The sequence below is a fragment of the Pezoporus flaviventris genome, unplaced genomic scaffold (assembly GCF_033815535.1).
Source record: "Pezoporus flaviventris isolate CSIRO_AGI_PZ_B2104156 unplaced genomic scaffold, CSIRO_AGI_Pfla_v1 ptg000005l, whole genome shotgun sequence".
Taxonomy (NCBI): domain Eukaryota; kingdom Metazoa; phylum Chordata; class Aves; order Psittaciformes; family Psittacidae; genus Pezoporus; species Pezoporus flaviventris.
This window is the reverse complement of record NW_026892553.1, coordinates 15,856,138-15,876,390: the sequence shown is the minus strand read 5'-3', so window position 1 is coordinate 15,876,390 and position 20,253 is coordinate 15,856,138.

Here is a 20,253-nt window from a genome sequence, read left to right as displayed (position 1 = left end):
TACAGGTTTCTTGGGTTTGTATTTCTGTTGAAAATTCAAGACATTGGGGGGAGTGGAATATATAAGAAGGAACAAAAGGGGGGAACTAAAATAACTAATGAACTTCTTTGTATTCATGTGCCTTGCTGGGAAACTGCTCAGCTAGTTGTGGAGAATAGCCTGTTTGCTGTGGCATTATATGGTCTTACTTCCATGGAAATGACTTTGCCATTTTTATAGAGAAAAGGGTACGTATGTTTCAGTGATTAGTTAATTATTCTCTGTTGCCATCCTGCCTTTCTTACACTGTAAGTTAATTTTCTTTTAGCTGAATAGCCAATGAAAGCAAAGAAGCTATGAAAAAGTAGTGGGTGGCTGGTAACGGAAGGAAGGAGAATTTATCTTCCAGTCAGTTGCATACTGAAAAATGCAAAGTTCTCTAAAATGTTACTTAGTTTCCTGTAGCAGTTGAGCTATACTTTTTCCTTTTAATTCTGATCTAATTTTCTATACTTTCTCTAGAAGTAAGGGACTCAAGGCATTAAAGCTGGTGTTGAAGTAGTTTAAGGATTTAGGTCAGGATTACATATATATACACACCCTATATGATGTATTTTATGCCCATGAGGAAGTGATAGGTATCTTTTGGAGTTGCTGGGCTCTTGCATGAAGGAGTTGAGATTTAAAGACTTAGTACTGGTGATGCCTTGTGGGATTCCCCCCCCAAGCCCCTATTTTTCCTATATAAATGTTCCCTTTTAATCATAACAGCTCTCTCTCTCATCTCATTTTTCTGCCCTCTTCACATAGATGGCTAAAATTGCATCACCTTAATGACAATTTAGGGCCACTTTTTAAAGATGTCTGGTTAATATTCCTCTAGTAAGAGAGTTCTTTTTTCACACATTATAAATAGCCACCAAATCCTGGCCATTAGTCATTTGTTATCTACTGGTGACATTTTCTTAGAACAGTTGGCTATTTTCATGATCATACCTGCTCATCACACATTATTTCATTATTTTGACAGTTACATTGCAGCAGGAAAGATGTTTTCTTTCTCCCCATTTCTTCTCAAAGGACAGTGGCAGCTACTCAAGCAGAAAGCTGATGTTTCTGATCTCCTGGCTTTTTATCTTTGATAAACTGGCACTTGTGGTATTTGGGGACCTTGAACAGTGGTGCATTTCTGACTTCTTCTGTAGATCATTCTTGTGTGAATGATGTGAGCTAAAGACTGAACTTCCTAAGGTATGTTTGAGAAATTCAGAAAAGCGTATCTTGGATTTTTGTTATGTTTGTCATTACCAGGATTAATCATATCCACTCACACTATTTATATCTTTATGTTCCTTCAAGCAGTCAAGATCAAAGCCATTTCTAATCATTAAAAAGTAAACATACTACATCTCAAATGCATGCAGAAAGCAATGCAAATTATAAAGAAAACAAATCCTGAAAGAGCAGCACTGCAAAACTGTGCTTCCCACACATTCCTGTTTGACTGATAGTCACTTAATATTTTATTAAGTAGCAAAGTCTAATCCCCTTTGTGAGACCTCTCCCCCTGCCCCTCCTTCAGAATATATAACATTTAAATCCATCTCTCTCTGGTGAATAAATCTATTTTTAACCTGTTTTCAGTACTAATCTCACTTAACCTGGTTTTAGTATGCACTGGGCAGAAACAGTGTAATTTAAGAATTATGACATTTTTCAGTGGGAATGGGAAGGCAATAATTGATTCTTATACTTCAATAAACTATTATTGGTGAAAATATACATCACATACAAAAGAATGACACAGTAGGTGAAATACAAACTTTGCTTTTCTTACCAGACATGGCACAAAACACAAAGTGCAAGAATCATAGCAATTCGCCAGGGTTTATGTTAACTGCCTGCTTCACCTTGGAGCAATGAGTATTAGGGTATTGTTATTCCCATGGTGCTGGTGAATATTCTATTATAAATGGCTTTTCTTGCACTTCTGGATGAATGGCAGGAAGGGACCAAAGGTCTGGGCAGTCTAGGCTTTGAGGCTGCAATTGATTTGCTGTTTGCTGAATTTGCTTTATATAAATCTTAAATTCACTGTGACTGTGTTACATGGTGAAAAATATTTTAAAATTAAAATAGTTCTTTAAAAAAATTTATCAAATATATCTTCACTTTAAAAGACAATCTGGTTTCTGGCTGAAGAGGTGTATTCAGTGTAAGAGAGAATCAACCCTTACTTTTGAAGACTAAAACTAAGAGGAGAGTTACAGTGTACACTGCCTGTGCTGATGTGGTTGCATTTGTTATCCCAGCAGTTCCTTCTGAATGTTCTCCCTTTTGGTTCCAACACAAGCCAACAGAAGAGCCAGAATAACCAAAAGCTTAAATTTAGTCATTTGAAGAAAACCTTGCAGATGGCAGAGGCTTTCAGATAACCTCTCATTTGCATGCCGGGAAAGGTGTTGTCAGTGGTGTACAGTTGCTGGTATTACTTAAGCAGAACAAAGGAAACTGCAGTGTTGAAGTGTGGCTATCTTTTCTATGAAGTATTTCATGTATTTTAATTAAAACTGTCATAAAGGTAGCTGTCAAGTGGTAAAGTAGTTATATAGAAGAAATGAAATACATATAGTTAAGCAAAGTAAAAGGAGGTGGTATTTCATAACTCCAGATTTAATCAGTGCTTTTTCCCTACAACTATGCACTTGAATATGCAAGAAAATTTTGATCTGGCACTCCTTACAAGTCTGCATATACTGACTTTCACCACTTAATCCTGGGCTCTTTCACTGGAATGGATTTTCTAAAATGAATATTGAATCTCAAATCATGAACACTTTGGCCAAGCCAGTTGGCCTGGGTGGGACAGTTTTATGAGGTTTTTCTAACAAAAGAACATAAACAGTGCCATGTGCTGCTAAGCATAAGGTCTGAACTGAAGGAGGTTGTGTTTGGTTGAGCCCTGCAGCAGCTAAGGACCACAGAGCTGCTCATTCACCCCCCTGCCCTCAGCCAGAAGGCAGAGAGAAGAGCAAAAACAAGAAAAGTCAGATGTCAAGGTAAAGTCATTTTAAAAGATTAAGGAAAGATGTAAAAACCAAACTCTAAACGATTGCTGCATCGGTAATGGTCACCTCCCACAAGCAGACCACTGCCCAGCCAGTATCTGAGCAACCGCTGCAATGGAAAGAGTAATGCCAGTTGTAGTGCTGGGCAGGATGCTGTCCGATGTCACATGTGATGTTACACAGCATGGACTAGCCTATGGGTCTGCTGTGGTGGCTGTGCCACCTCCCACCTCTTGTCCATGTGTCCAATAAGTACATGTGTTTGGTTGTAAACACACCTTTGTTTGTTTACCATTTTGGTGGATAAACAAGGAACGGGTCAGGGTTTTGGAGTTTTTGCGATCAGTATTTATTTCCCTACATTAAAAAATCCATATGAAGACAAAATATTCAATTGAAACCAAGACAGTATGTGAAATAAATTAGTGAAGGAAATGCGACCTGTTTGTTTAGTCTGTTCCCATTACTGCCAGCCTCCTCGGCTTTGTCCCATATCCATGGCTGTAGGGAAGAATGATATTTGGCACTTAACTGTTTGACAGCCATATACTCGGTTACAGGTAGATGCTATTGTTCATTCAGGTTGGGGATGTTGGATGTTGCTGAATGTTGATAACCTGGGTTTGTTCTCATTTTAAAACATGCCAGAAGATGTCATGCAGATGAGCTGCACTCAACTGCCTCTGAGTCCGATTAATTGGAGTGTACTGTGTTAAAAGATTGGAATGGTTTAGATTGTACCAGTCATATCTGTAGATAAAACAAAAGCTTTCAAAGTTTCAGTTTTCAAAGGAACATTTTCTATCAGACAACAAACATTCTTTGTGATGTTGACCGTATTTTCACACACTGCAGTATTTTCAGTTTCTGATATTTTCTGTCTTTCAAAGAAAGTCAGCTCTATCAAAATCAAGCCCTTGCTTCAGTTTCTGTTTCCATTTGCTCTTTACAAATGTACAATGGATCTGAAGATTTTTTTTTTTTCATCTAAATCTTTGAACTATGAGACAATTAAATCTTCCATGGTAGGAGCAGGTAGCAGGTTACATGTATAATGGTGCTCTGTTCCCTCAAGACACTGAAAAATGAGAACTTTAAGAAGAAACCACTATAGCAAAAAAGTTTGTTATTTAGGCTTTAATAACTTTCCCATTTGGTGGAATTAAGATAAAATGAAATGACTAGGAATATCCTAATTCCTAGAGAGGAATGCATATATTGACTGAGTAACAGAAAAATTATGTACAGATCCTTCCCACTTAAGGTCTATTTGTTAGCCTCTGAATCAATGTGGTTGTAGTGCTTTAGATTTCTAATAGCTTTTTTTTACTCTCTGAAGAGATGCAGCTTTTGTACCAATGTGTTTTGATGGTTCACATCTATTAATTCAGAATAATTAAGTGAAATGTGAATCCTACATGAGCATTCAAGGTCAAACTTAGAATTCTGTGAGACATGATAGTCTTCATTTTTCAATATAAATGAAGTCATTTGAACACAAAGCCCCAGCTTTTCATCAAAACAATTGTCAGCAAGAGGGTCACAAGTCCCTGCAGTTGCTGGCAAGGAAACTTCTGGAAGTGCCAGACCAGGTTTTGGCTATGCTCTTTTACTCCAAGGCATTCCTGCTTTACAAATTTTCAGGTTTCCTTTATACTTCTTAAAGTGGCTCCTCCTTTTCTGAGGAGTCTTTTTGTAATTCACTAGTTACTCTGTAATCTGAGTTACGCTAGGAGTAAACCTATCATTTCCTCCATCACACAGGAACTCTCACATGCGCATTACATGACACACGTTTCAGGTGTTTACAAATTAAGGTAAACTTTTCACTCACTGTGGTTTTTTAAAATGATGTTTGATAGCAATTTCTTGTTGCTCATCTGAGCTACAATTTCAATTTCATGTATTGTAATGATGTATCATTGCTGTAATCAAGACGGTTTTCCCTTAACTTGATTGAAAAGTCTGTTTATTTCTATGCTGCTTTTCTTTTCTCTGTAGTTGTCTTGGGAATATTAAAAGCCTTTTGTTGTTGTTGTTGCCATTGCGAACTGTAAAAGTAAGAGTTCGCTAAACCATTTTTGCCATTTTTGGGGTGGTTTTGCATGAACAACTTGTTCACCTGCTCAAAAATTGCTGTTGCTAATTCAGTAGAATATTTTCTCAATTTCAGCACTATTATGTGCAGTACTTCATTACTTTAGGTTCTGAATTGTAGCGAGAATTTTTACACCACATAGTGAACACCAGTTACTGGCCTCAGCTTAGAGTATATATGCCTCTGTATTTCAGAGATGAGGACTTACTGTTAAAACATGTTTGACTTTACAAAGCGTGCTGCGGAAATGACAGGAACCACAGTCTTCTTTTGTCTTTTTCATTTTTCTTTTTCAATTGCAATATTAGTTTGTTTAATTTGACAAGCTCTGATGACAAAAAACTGACGCTGAAAGGCTTGAATAATAGCTCAGATGATTTTGTCCTTTTGGAAGAGAAATAGGCCAGAGACAAGCTGTCCTCTCTGGCAATCTTATTAGGAAGATTGAGAAATGAATGGAGTTATTAGAAAACCCAGTTAGAATGTATATCTGAAGAATTATGGCTGTGCCCACAGGGGTGAAAAGCAATGACTCCGTTTAGAGTTTCAGAATTATGGTTTCTAGAAATGTAGCTGAGGAGTGAAGAAGACTCCATCTTCATTGTTCATCACGTAATTGGCTGGGCTACTGTCAAGGTTCACAAGTCTCCTAATGTTGTCGTTATTAGTCTCAAAATTCCAAGACAAAGGTAAGTTTTTTGCTATGACATATAATCAAAAAGATATTACTTTTTAAAGATAAATAGTTCATTCTATTCCCTGATACGAATCTAATAAGCTAAGATCAAAAGGAAGCCTTTTTTTTTTGCTATGTTATGAGATGCTACTTCTGGAACAGAAGTCAAAGATTATTCTGTTTCTTCAGGACTGCAATTCTGCAAAACTGGACCTTATCAAAGACTATCAGTTGTTCTTATTTCATGAGTGCTTCAGAATTATTGGATTCTGATAAAAGCTCTAAGCAGCTGATGGGAAAAAATTCAGCACTGTTAGTTTTTAGAATGCTCTGACTTCCTGGTTACGTCCTCATGTCTTTGTGTGTGTACATATTATGTAAAGTTTATTGTAATTAAATGAAATAGAAAATTAGGTTAAATTAAAAGGCTTAAATAGGTGTTCAATGCCAGCAGACTTCTGAATGTTCTACAGTCTGATATCATTGTAGGGTGGGGGCTAACCATTTTTCTTTCTTTTCCTGACCTAATACTTATACGGAGCTGGTATATTTATTGGGGTTTTTTTGTGTACTGTATTTTTTAATCATTAAAGAACAGGTGGACAAACAACATACAATGAATTAGTGGGTTAAATCTGAAACCTGGCATATTCAAACAAGAAACAACATGACTTGGTGGATTTAATATGTATGATTTCATAGAATCATAGAATCATAGAATAGTTAGGGTTGGAAAGGACCTTAAGATCATCAAGTTCCAGCCCCCCTGTCATGGGCAGGGACACCTCACACTAAGCCATCTCACCCAAGGCTTCATCCAACATGGCCTTGAACACTGCCAGGGACGGAGCATTCACAACCTCCCTAGGCAACCCATTTCAGTGCCTCACCACCCTAACAGGAAAGAATTTCCTTCTTATATCCAACCTAAACTTCCCCTGTTTAAGTTTTAACCCGTTACCCCATCTCCTGTCCGTACAGTCCCTAATGAAGAGTCCCTCCCCAGCATCCCTATAGGTTGTTCAGCTTTAATACATATCATTTATTTTTATGGTGTTATTGAAATTGTAGTTACTTTTCCTAAGGGTTTCCTGATAAAAAAAAGTTAGTGTTTCACTCAGGTGGTAGTGACCAGTGTTTAACCAGTACCTTCACACCAAAGCACCACAGAGGATGTCTATTCATCAGCATTCTGAGGTGAAGCAGCAAAAGGGTAGAGTGAGATGGAGGAAAGGCTGGCACAGGGCTACCATCTCCTGTGCAGGCCACTGTTGGCTACTTTCTCTGTCAAGAAAACAAATTCTGGACAGGGAACTGGTCCATGGATCACAGACTGGTCATTTCTGCCTTAGGGCTCAGCTGCAACTGCAACCATGTTTGCAAGCTAATTCCACCCTGGTGATTTCCTTATGGATCTGCTGCTGTAAAATATTAATGTAACAATAATGCAGTTATTGTTAACTAACTGTGTAGTTAACAATAGTTTGATAAAAGTTTTGGCTGAATTATCTGGTAGGCATGCCATTTTCTGACAGTGGGTTTGTGCAACTACATCCTGAGGAGCACTTCCATTTGGGATACTGTCAAGTCAATTGAATGGATCTCTGGGTTGTACTGATTGCTCTTGATCCATGTTCTCAGTTTATTTTACTTCTGGGACTAAAGACAAGAGTCTCTTTTCCCACTCAGAATATGTCGGTTCAGTGCCTTTGAAAGAGGTGACTTGAACATTAAAGTTCTTTTTGGTTTGTCAGGGCCAGTTTGAATAGGTCACAGTAAGAGTCATGCTCAGCAAAACCCCATTCTACTACAAGAGGGTGGTGGTGGTATACAGGCCCTTGTGACTGATTTAAAAACTGACAATTTTAATTCCTGTATTAGGTATTTCCTTCTTCCTCATGCTCTGGATTCCATTCTCATGGCTTTCCCTTTCATAACAGTGAGTACAGTGGGCGAACAGTGATAGAGAATCCAGGTCCATGTTTCATCCATTATCCTGGAGGACCCATAAGGTGTTGTAATTCCTTCCTAGCCTGGGGCATCTGCCCTTGTTCTGTTTTTCTGAAGGTGTCTGCAGCAATCTCTGCACTGCTGCTATCCACCAAGTACCCCCCGATTTGACTGGTTTCTGCTTGGTTTCTGACATTTCTTAGGTGGAACTTAAACTTCTGCTCCATGTAGTGCTTACCACACTGCTGTTGCTGCAGTTCTTTGAGGCAGTCTCCTCTGATTAAGACATCATATAATCATTAATTAATTAAGACATCATATAATGGTGCATTTTCACATTCTGAGGAAGTGAGACCTCCTGTGGGTTTGTGGTATTCATGGGAGGGAGCTGAGTCCCCTTCCAGCCCCAGGGCTATAATCCCAGGCTGAGATGTCGCAAACTAACCAGGCTAAATCCCTTCCTTCAGCAGGGGTAAAAGGAGATCCCAGCCTGTCCTGTTCTGTCCTGGCTAACGATGGGACAAGAAACAGGCTGCCTGCAGAAGCGGTTGTGTCACCATCTCTGGAGGTATTTAAAAGATGTTCTAAGGGACATGGTTAATATGTTGACTTGCCAGTTAATGGTGGACTCCATGTTCTTAAGGGTCTTTTCCAACCTAAATGGTTCCATGATTCTCGGGGAGCTGTGGGGATCCTGTCCAATGCCCATATCCTCTCTGAACTCCCAAACTCTTCCCCTCAACACATCTCCAATCTGGGGGAACGTTGCTCACCCAAGAGCAACTCAGGGTGCCATGAGACCCAGGTACCCCCTGTTTTCAGCACATGGGAGGTCCCCCAATATAATGTGCTACCTACAGGGAGTTTTGGGGACCCCTCCCCAACCTCCAAATGTTTCTTGAACCCCCAAATCCCTCCAAACCCCCAAATCCCTCCCATTTATGGTAACAGGGCTACCTAGGGCATCCAGTGAGATTCAGCCGCTCTGGGATTGATGGACCCTGCATTTTCAGGAGAGGGGGAGTCCCCCAAATAAATGAGACACCCCGAGGAGTTTTGGGGACCAGCCTGAACCCCCAAAATCCCCCCAAACCCAAAGCCTGCAGCTCCAAAGCCACCCCAGCTCAGCGCAGTAGCACAGACCCACTAAAAAAGGGGTGTCCCTAAAAGTGCATTCCCCCCAGCACCTGCCCTGGGGGTCCCCCAAGATGCTCTGGGACCCTAAATCCACTGGAGTGATCCCAACATTGCTTTATGCTCAGTAATGAATTCAGGGGGCCAGAGAGGGTGGATCCCCCAAATGGGGCACCCCAATAAAGGGGCACCCCAAAACCACAATGGCCCACCAAAAGGGCCCTGGAGGCACCCAGAGCAATTGTGGTGTCCCCCAAAATCCTGGGGTACCCTGAATCTCCCTGAAGCACCACAAGAGCAGTCAGGACCCCCAAATGGGGGTCTTGGGACAGTCCAAAAGTCACCTGCACCCCTTCAATGGAGCTGGTGCAGGGCCTGGAGCACAAGGATGAGGAATGGTTGAGGACCTGGGGGTTCAGTCTGGAGAAGAGAAGGCTCAGAGGGGACCTTACTGCTCTCTACAACTGCCTGACAGGAGGATGGAGCCAGGAGGGGCCTGGTCTCTGCTCCCAAGGCACAAGGGATGGGACAAGAGGAAATGGCCTCAAGCTGCCCCAGGGGAGGTTTAGATGGAGCTGAGGAACAATTCCTTCCCCAAAGGGTGCTCAGGCATTGGAACAGGCCACCCAGGGCAGTGCTGGAGTCACCGTCCCTGCAAGTGTTGATACAGCGTGTAGACGAGGCCCTCAGTGCCATGGGTTTGTGGTGGCCTTGACAGTGCTGAGAGAACAGTTGGACTGGATGAGCTTAAAGATCATTTCCAACCTGGTTGATTCTATGATTCTGTGATCTGTATGGTGTAGTTTTATGATCTGGCTTGTCTGTAGGTTTAGCTTTCAGTATTGCATTTCATTAGTTTTCTGTGATCTCTGCATTAAATGACTGTGCTGTAAATGAGGGTGATGTCATGCACCTATCATGACAGTTAGGTGCCTGAGTGTTGGTATGAGCTTCTGTTGAAGCAGTATAAAAAAAGGTGTAGGGCATGAGGCAGGAACAGGTGACTGTAAAAATACATAAGCTTTAGTACATTTGGGGCCTGCATTCTTCCTGTTCAGAAAGGGTCAAGTATCTTGCTTAATACTATGTCACTTTTTTATCTTTGGCACCTTATGTAAAAGACTTTTTTTCAGTTTCTGTTTAACCACAGCATATTTTTTTTCTTCTGCTCTGTTTCTGATGTCACATACAAGGCATGTTATTACAGATCGACGTCATAATTAATGGGTAAATGATAAAGTTGCATTTTATTTTGAGCGCATAGGGCCTGAATTAGAGAATTTGTCAAGCATGCTAACATCTTTTCCATTTTCAATTATGATTTTGTTGATTACTAAAAAAATACATTATTGAGGCCAGCAATAGAAACTGTTACAGTTCATGATAAGCTCCATAGTTAGTCTGTCTGCATCACTAGATTCTGAAGTGCATTGGCAGTTCTATACTCTGCTTATTATTTTTTTATGACCAGCTTAACTGTTGTTGCTAACCTAACTGCAATTTCCTTTGTACAAGGTAGGGATGCTTATACTATCAGAAAAATATTTTCATGTTTAATATATTTAAAATTTAATTTTCTATTTATTTGAGTTTATTTTGTTTCATACTTTCAGTTTCAGTTCTGTTTTGTATTTAGTTCTGGATAAATATAAAGGACAGCAGAAGATAGCTGTCCCAAGACAAATGATCTCATGGACAAAGTAAAGCATTTTGAACGGTGTATTGCTGCAATAAGGAAGTGAAGGACAACTTCATACTAACTCTGATGTGTAAGTATCCTGCGGCTTGTTTTGAGATTTTGCATAGGTTCTAGTAACAAGATTTATGGAATTCACACAACTGCTGTTGAATATCTTGGTTTAGAAGGGCAGAATGGCAATTAAACTTAGACGATTGTTGATTATAATAGAGAGTTAAGTTGTTATAGCAACTGGAGCTCTCATCTCACCACTGAGCACAGAAAAGCACATACTAAACAAAAAAAAAGGGAAAAAAGACTGATCTTTTCCTTTCTCCCCATAGTCTGCAATCATAATTATCATAATTGATATTCAGAATCTTTCCTTCTGTGGCTTTTAGTTCCTTAAACATTACTGTGCAAATACAATTAATTCTGCAATCCTCAGACTTACTTCACTGTATTATTTCTTGTTTTGTTAATACTGGATTTCAGTGTTCTGTATCATTTTAACCATTTAAATAAAAATATGTAATTCTTTCAGTCCTTTTACAATTTATAGGGAGATGAGGTTTTTGTTAGTTTTCATTCCTTTTCAAGCGTTAAGGAGATGTAATGCTGCACTCTGTCATACTGTTGTTAAAGCTTGCTATATTCTGCTGATTATAAACCATAACAGGGCAAGCAGTCAAAAGCAGTTAATGGAAAAATTGAGGCAGGAGCAATTCCTCTGTAGTCAATGTATTGGATTACATTAAAAGGTATTAAAAATGCAAGTCCAAGACTTTCATTCCAATTTATACCAGGTGATTATTTGGACTGGTTAAATTGATGTTTTTCATCAATTCATGGGTGTCTTGGGGAGTTTTCAGAGAAGATCTTAGCTGGCAATGTTCTCTGTGTGTGGCATGACTGAAAGTTAGGAAATCTTGAATATATTTCCTGTTGTGCCCCTGATCTGAGACACGAGCTATGTTACGGATGAGGAAGAGCCATGGTTTGCTACCTGTGGAAACCTTGCATTTTGCAACATGTGAAATAAGCCACAAGTTTTTAGTAACATTTTCCTAGAGTGATTTCTGAATTGCTCCCTTCCTTGAATTAATGATGCTATAGAATAGGAGTATTTGCCCTCTAAGTTTGTCATCAGAAGATGTGAATCCTGGAGACTTACCAGCCACAGGGAATTGTATTTGGACTTCTGCCTTCATTTGGTTAAAAGCACGAGTATTCTGTGCTTTGTTTTACAGTGTTGTTTTAAACTTAGAGGTCAAGGGAAGTTAGTTTTAGGTGAATGAAATTAAGAGTACTCAAGAGTTTCAATTTTCTTAATAACTCTCAATTATTTGTTTTGAATATATTTACCATTTCTAAAGAGAACAATTTTAGGTTAGAGCTATTGAGAATTGAAATGTCAACTAATAGTTTTAATTACTTGCTCATGATCCTTTCAAAGGTAGTTTGAAAGAAAATGAACACATGCTCTCCATTAAAACAGATGAGATTTAAATGTATCAAATAATGCCTACTTTCAAGGTTTAGAAATTTAATTTAGGTGAAGTGGTGAATGGACTGTTTTATAGAACCAGGTCTAGCAAAGTTGGGGTGTGCCATTAGCATACCTAGCAGCAGAAGAGTAGTTAAGCCTGATCATTAGAAATCCTTCTCATCAGAGTTTGCTATTCAGCTGTAGAAATTTGCTCCAGGCTAAAAATTAGAATCAGCAATGCCCAAAATGCGAGGGTTTAAATTGCTTTTAGGATATACACAAAACAACTACATCAGTAGTTCTCTTTTAGCTCAATATTTGATGTACTACAAACTAAGTGCTCTGAAAGTTGATTGAGAATGCTTATGGTCACTAGGCTAGAGCCTGTTTTCCTATCTGCTAGAACCTATTTTTCTGTCTGCTCCACGTTTATTTCAAGGTCTTTTATGGAGCCTTTAAATCACATCTGTACAAAGTTGAAGTATTTTATTTCCCCAGATTTAGCTTTGTGGTTTCCATTTTTAATAATTTTAATTTTCTTGAAGTATGATATTCAAGGCCATCTGCTTCCTTCCCTGCTTTTTTTAAGAGAACTTTTCTGGTTTGGGCAGCTTGCCTTCAGCTGACCACGGGGTGAAATAATAGAATTGTCCTGATTTGACTGGCTCCCCAAGCCAAATCCCTCTGTAATGCAGGTGCAGCTTTGTTCAGCTTTGTGTCTGTAGCCATAATACTGTTTTGTAAAGAATCTTTCCAAAACACAATATTGTCTAATCTCAGAGATGGGAATGAAGCAAGGAAAGATTTAGAGCTGTAAGAGTATGTAAGAAAACAATTTCTGTCTTTCAGAGGGTTTTGATGTTTTGCAGTGAGAGTGATTGGTTGGAACCCAAAAATTCCCTGGGCAAGAAAGTTCCACACTGGCTACAGCAGTGCTGCAGACCTGGGAAATGCAGGTTTTGGGCAGGCTGCCACTTTTGCTGCTAGTGAGCCAAGGTTATAACTGTGCAGGGAGCTGTGTAGGTCTCAGTAGCTTCTAAGCCAAGAGAATCCCTTATTCCTTGAGCATGGATCCCTGTGTCACTTATCATACAGACTATTGCCTCATTCTGTGTTTTTTAAGAGCTATAGGTTTTATGTACCACAAAGCTCTGTTTTCAGCACATACCTTAATCTCAGTTTCTGATTGCATCAGAGGTTATAAACCAAACATTTAAATGCAGTACAGTGAGAGGCAGGGTCAACGTAAATGACACCTACTTTGCCTTGGAAGTACAGATGAGCCAGGACACTTTGTGATGGCCACCTATAGAAATGGGATTTCACCTCTGCTTTTCTTTTGGAAACTTCAGTAGACACTTGTACAAACTGCCTCTGAAATAAATGAGGTTCCACATAACGTAGAATCTGCCTACTCACCATCTTTCTAGTACTGGGAGTTAAATATCTAGATCTTGCAGATGCAGCTTTCTTGATAAGTTACAAGTAATTATTTTAATTAATCTCATTTAGTCACACAGCTGACAACACAATAGCTGTCAACATATGTACCATATTACAGGTAGCATCCACACTTAATACCACAGTTTTTTCCCTTTGGAGTTCTAGATCTGCATTCATTGTGCTGTTACTTCAGTGCTATCTGCACCAGCTTCTGTTGCACTACGTTCCAAACCTCATCAAGTAGTAGTAATCAGATAAAGCATTTTAAAATGTTATTTGTAGTCTTTGTCCATGAATGTGATTATGCACACATTTATCATTAATGCTGTGATACGCTTTCAGTCTTCAAGACAATACCTGTAATACTTGGAATTTCATATGGTCAAACCTTTCCAGTTGAATGGCCAGATGTGCTGTTCTCACTCTTTGTCATTCGGAAGGCCCAATTTTGGTGGGCTAACAGAGATGTGTAATTCTCACCTAGTTCTAATCTGAGAGTTCAGATACTTTCAAAGCCACTTTCAGTGAGGCAGTGCAAGTAAGAGCTGTACTTGGTATTTCGCCTAACTGCTTTATTAACACTTTATCAGGCACTTCAGCAACCTTATCAACACCGAGACATACATGTGGATGTCCTTAGTTCTTTCACTGTGATCAGCAAAAATGTGGAAGATTCTGTTTTACAAAGGAGAGCACAAGTAGCTAGCTATGTAGGATAGAAATGGTAAGCTCCTTTCTTGCTAATGCTTTGATAAACTAAATAAAATGTGTTACATTGTGCTTTTAGAGTGATTTCAATTTAGAAAAAACTCTCAGTAGTTTTCACAATTATCCACATGATCTGAGTCTACAATTACTCCCTAAAGCTTAGAAGGTGTCTGGGACCATGTTTTCCACAAAAGCAAATCCTGAAGAAGGTATTCATCTCCAGCTTGAACAAGATTCTTGATTTGTGAAAGTAGCTTTGAGTGTTTCAGCCCAGCTCATTAGTTGCAGAAATGCTGCATTGTGTACACTACATGGTTTCTTAGCTGATCTAAAATAATGGTTGGTTGTTTTCTTGGGTTTGAGATGAGTCAAAGTCAATCCCATGCATTTTCCTGTCTATTCCAGATGAGAAAATCAATCCTAAAATAAAAATTTCCTTGGTGTTTGAAGGGATAGTCCACTCTCAACCCCCAGGTATACTCCTATGCCTTTGGGCAATATGCGTTCTTAAATAAGTTACTGAAGGCAGAGGTCGCAATTTCTTGTTATTCCTTTTTAATTTGCAGTTAACACCGAGAAAACAATCCTGGGAGAACTAGCTATTACATTTGTTTTGTTTTCTAGAATAAGTTAACTTGTGTTCCTGTAAAGGTTTTGATTGAAATCAGTGCAGCCACTTTCAAACCCTAAACATTGATGTCTGTGAAAACAGAGCATGTATTAGGAATGTTTTGCAGGGCTACAAAAGCTTATATAAAGGGAAGAGAGAGAATAATTAACCATAGCTTGTCCTGTTGAAGACATTGAGACCAAAGGAATGGAATTGGTTTGGTATTTTTAAATCGATTTGCTATTTTGAAAACTGTAAGCATGTAAACAAGAAATCTGAAGAATGTTCAGTAGAGTTTTATTAAGTTATTATTTTGAAATAATGTTAATTGAGTAAACAAAGCTGGTCAACTAGAGCATTATTTTATTCTGAAACACTAAAATCTGGACAGAACGGATGTACTTTATGTTTGAGTATTTGAGGAGATATGCCAGTTAACTATGCTTTCTTCTGTGTAGTTAACCAGAATAATTAGCCTCTAGGAGGCAAATTCTGAGAAATATATATTTTTAGCATACTTTATAAAATAGGGTTACTGGCTAATTGTTTTATCTTTCCAGTCAGAACATAATACTCTTTAGTCATTTAGGTACAACATTTTAGATACAGTCTTCTTTCTGATCAAGCAAAAAATTGATGCAAATCCACCAAAATTAATACCTGCCTTCCCACCAGACAGCCACCTTTTGATATCATCTGGAAGAGCAGCTCCCCCTATTTTGCATCCTGAGGAGCTGCACTAGCCTGATCCTAATCTCCCTTTGCTGAATAGGAGACTTTCAAATCTGCCAGCTGGGATTTAGATACCTGAATTGATAGCTGTCAACTATATATACTTGTCTTATGTGAAGGGCAGTCTGCTTTAAAGTTTCTGTATGTCTCATTGCAGGAAATGCAAATCCTGCTGTAATGTTAGCAAGAACAAATGAAGAAGGAGGAAAGTGCTTCTGGCATCATGTTTTCCAGCAGGCACAAGTTAAAGGCAAGTATTTTGCTATCTTCCATGCTTGTAACTTCCATGCTTGTAACAGATGGAGTATTCATTAGGGAAGTGTGGCCTCTTGGAATCTTGCAGAGGGCTTTTGCCTTTTCCTTTATAATACTTTTCAATTTAGAGTTGGTTAAATGTGACCGTTATTTACTTTTGTGCAGACTTTGCTTTTCTTTTTCTTCTGTATATTCATGAATTTCTCTTCTCTTGCCACCTTGATGTTATACATTGTTCTTTATAACAATGGAGACCTTTCAAATACTGTCTAATTTTTTTGTCCTCTTGAGGAAAAAATATCCTATGAAGTCTTCAGTAAAAACAGAGTAGATACATAAAGTCTCTCTGATTTTCATGCATTTTAATCATTCCAAATGTCTCAAGCATTTTATTTGAAAAAAAAAAAACTTTGTGGGATTTTTTGGTAAGGCTAGGACAGTAATATTGTCACAGGAGGAAGTGAGGGTCTGATACATTCAATAGTGCTAAATGTCAGGCAGTTATGTTGTTTTTTATATTTTACTGTAACCTGTATAGTGTTCCCAGCATGCAAAGAAATCACAACCTTTCCCATTAAATGCCATTAAATACCATTATATTTAAAATAAATGTCATTGATTGTAAATGAACATTAGAGAATCTCTTTGATGGGATATAATTTACACTGTTTTGAGTTGGAATCTGAAACTAGCACAAATCGTGAACTAATTACGCATCAGGCAGATTTATGGCATGGATTTTTCTTCATTACCAATCATTTTGAAAATTATTTTAAAAGTATTTGTCACATTAGGGGCCTGATCCTGCAGAGGCTTGCATGCAGAAATAGTAGCTCATACAACTAGATCTAAAATCAGATAGTTGGTACAAATGGAAAGCTGACCATGACTTCTTTACCAAGCTGAGTGCTCCAGTCTCAGGCAACCTACTTGAAATAGGCTGTAACTTCTCCATTTTATGTTTGTTCTGATTATGAACAGGTAATGAAATAGTCTTTGGCAAAGCCTAGCACCTAAGCCATAGAACCTGAAATCATAACTGCTTCTTGACTGTTTAATTGTTCACCCCTCAGTAGGCCAGAACCATTTAAGCATCTGGTTAAAACATTATTTCCTTTAAAATGTACTTAAGCATGTGTGTAACCACTTGCCGAGTAGAGAGGTAGATGGACTGTTACATCTAGGTCTCTCTGACCTTGGTACTGTGTCACAGAAGTGTCATAAAATTGGCAGGCAGTTAAAGTGAAACAGTTCAAGCAATACAAAAGAAGACTCTAAAACCTTATCTTGCTGTATTGGTCCTGCTTTCCAGTCTTGCTGCATTGTGGATAAGCAATGGTATCATTAGCTAGGGTACTGAGTCAGCCAAGTATAGTATTTCCAACAAGGGGTTAGGAATAAAGGAGAACATTAAAATTTAAGAATCAAGTATTAGAGTATTACAGTTTGATTCAGTCATGCTTGGCTTATTTTATGCACCAAGAAAATGATTGCAAGTGAGATATCAAGACAATTTTCTTTATCACATTTAATTATTGCTTGATTAATATTTGATGCAGGGTTTGCAGAAAGAGATTTCTTTTTTTTTTTTTTTTTTAAGGCAGAAGAACCTACTTTTGGATAATATAGGTGTTCTATCTCTTACCAATCAATAAAATATAATCCTTCTCGTTAGTGGGTGATTCTGCACTTTATTGTATCAGTGACAGTCTTTATCCTATACATCTACTATCTACATTGACCAGAGCAGAAATTACTGCTTGTACCCTGCAATTTATAATCCACTCTACCCAGCTTCTCATCAATTATATTTGCTGCAAAATGTAGTGCCACTGATAGGTATTTTATCTTAGTGCTGCATTCCCACTGCCTGCGGACTGTTGCTTTGAAGAGTCTTAAAAGCATTGCTATTTAATACTACTAGCCAGTGCATCTGCTCTAAAATTTGTTCCAAGTTACTCGGATTCTGTTTTTAACAATACACTTTCATACATAGATAGTAAACACATTTTGTTCTGTACCAATTTATTCTAAAGTGAACCGTTCCTGAATTCTTAGTGAGACTATGTTAAAATGTAGAATTCTGTGAAAAAATTGCTCACAATGTGAAAAGATAGTATTTTTCCTTTAAATTACTGTAATAGAGTTTTATTTAATTAAAATGTAAGCTAAATGCTGTGTGCTTTAAAGAGGACATTGTGACCATTTTTCTATTAGTGTGTTTCTGGCAGAAAGGTTTCTTTCTAAATCCTTACTCGGTGAGAAGTTCTCACAGACTAAATGAAAGTACACCAATGGATGATCACGACCCATGTAATAATCATCTCATAACCCCATTTTCACAGGCAAAGCTCCCCTAAAAGGTGCAATGAATTATTCATGTATGTGGTGATCTATAAATGTGTTAAAGCCAATGTAAAAGTACACTTGTATGTCTTAAATAAGTTTCCTTAAAATAAAAATTTAAACATGGACAGTAAGTGAACTCATTCAAATTTACACACTCTTGAGGTTTGTGTGTGTTCTGGAAGATTTTATATTTGGCTGTTAAGTATTGGTTAAAGTGCAGTGTATATATGATGCCATCTGGTCTGGTTCTGTGTTCCTCTCATAATGGCTGTATTGTGGACTGTATGGCTGTGTGGGTCGTGAGGTTCTACAGACTGATAAATCCCACGTTCTTGTATCTATACACCTTTTGGTAAGTGAAACCTTTGGCACCTTTTGCATCTCAAGATCTTGATTATGTGGTTTTGAGGGTTTGGTTTGGTTTTTTTCCATATGCTTGCCAGAGCTTTTTGTATTCTGGCAGCTGTCTTCTGTTTGTATATTGTTGGTTATGCTTCGGATAGGAAGATGAATTTATTCAGGGTTGCAGATTACATTTGGCATATGGCAGAAACATCACAGATTGTTACCACATTTAGGTCTGCTAAAGCATCTAGAAATCATTTTGGGTATTGACCAAGACAGGTGAAGTGGTGTCAGGAAGATAACTTTTTCTATCTAAGGATGTATCTGCTATTATAATTTCTTAACCAATCTGTTTTCTGACTTACATGACTTTGGTAATGGCATAAACGAAAATGAAAGAAATCTTTAGAAGAGATGAGTTTTGAACACTGGGTAGCTATTCTCTTGATTATGTAGGTCAGTCCTTTTTGTAGATGCAGCATGAGATGTAGCTCCATTTATCCCTACACAGCGCATGATATTTTATGTATTTTATCTTTCAGGTATCATTATCTTACCAGATATGAACTGTAATGTATTGCTGGCTTTGACTAGGTTTTCTTGAAGTATAGTAACCAAATCTGGGATCAGCAAAAACTTGGATGGATTTCAAATATCGGTATCATTAAAAGAAGTTAGGTAAGAATAATGCATAATGGGAGAGGGGTAGGGACAGGAATGGTAAGACCAATAATTTAAGTGTGGAAGAGACTGCTCAAAGAGCATGCAGTTTGAAATCTAGAACCATGAGCCAAAGTGTGAAGAAGAAATCTGTATATTTTTTAAGCAGAAATTAATAACGTGGTGGTGTAATAGCAAAGAAATAATCTTTATGTTAAAACCTGATACGAAAACATAGCAAACTGCAGGTCTCTATCGGTGTAAATAGCACTGAGATTGTACTATTCCTGCAGTCTGTCAGCTTTTGTGACTTTGTTAATTACCAGTCAAAGAGGTGCAGGGAATGCCTGAGTGAACATACAACAAATAACAATTGTACTGAGTATCAAGTTCTGTCTTGGTAGGAACCATGTTTATTTTTTGTCTAGGGAAACATCTGTGCAACCCTCTCTATACTTTCCTGTTCTATCCAGCAGTAGCTGTTGTACTAGCAGCAGCAAGAGCAGAAGTAAGCAGGACATGAAAACTCCAGCTTTAGATTTAGTCTTTTTTTATGACAACTTTGGGGTGTTGTATTGCTTTCTGTGAATCAAGTGAATTACTTTTATGTGTGGTCATTTTTGGGAAGATGAATCCTGAGTAAATGTGTGTGCAAATAATTTCAAGCAGCAGAAAATTTTCACCATGAAAAAGTTGAACCACAGTAGTGATTATTAGGGTCATACACACATCAGTTCTATGTTAATACTCTGTCCTGCTCCTTTCTTTGTGAGCAACCAGTAGGTGGTAAGTAATCTCTTTTTAAGCTATCTTCCCCTCAATATGTCAGAGGAATTATTTGAAATAATTATGAAAGAGACATAGAATATAAATGTCAGACTAGATGTAGATGGGAAAATATTACTACAGAGGAATTTTGCAATATGTTGGAAATGTCATTTACGGTTCTGTTTTAATGAATGGCTAATTAGTTGGCTGAACATCGGCTCACTTCTTAATGGAATCTTAGTGGATTAACTACATGCCTCATTCATATTATCCTACAGAAAATTTCTGTCTTCTTATAATGAATAATCTTT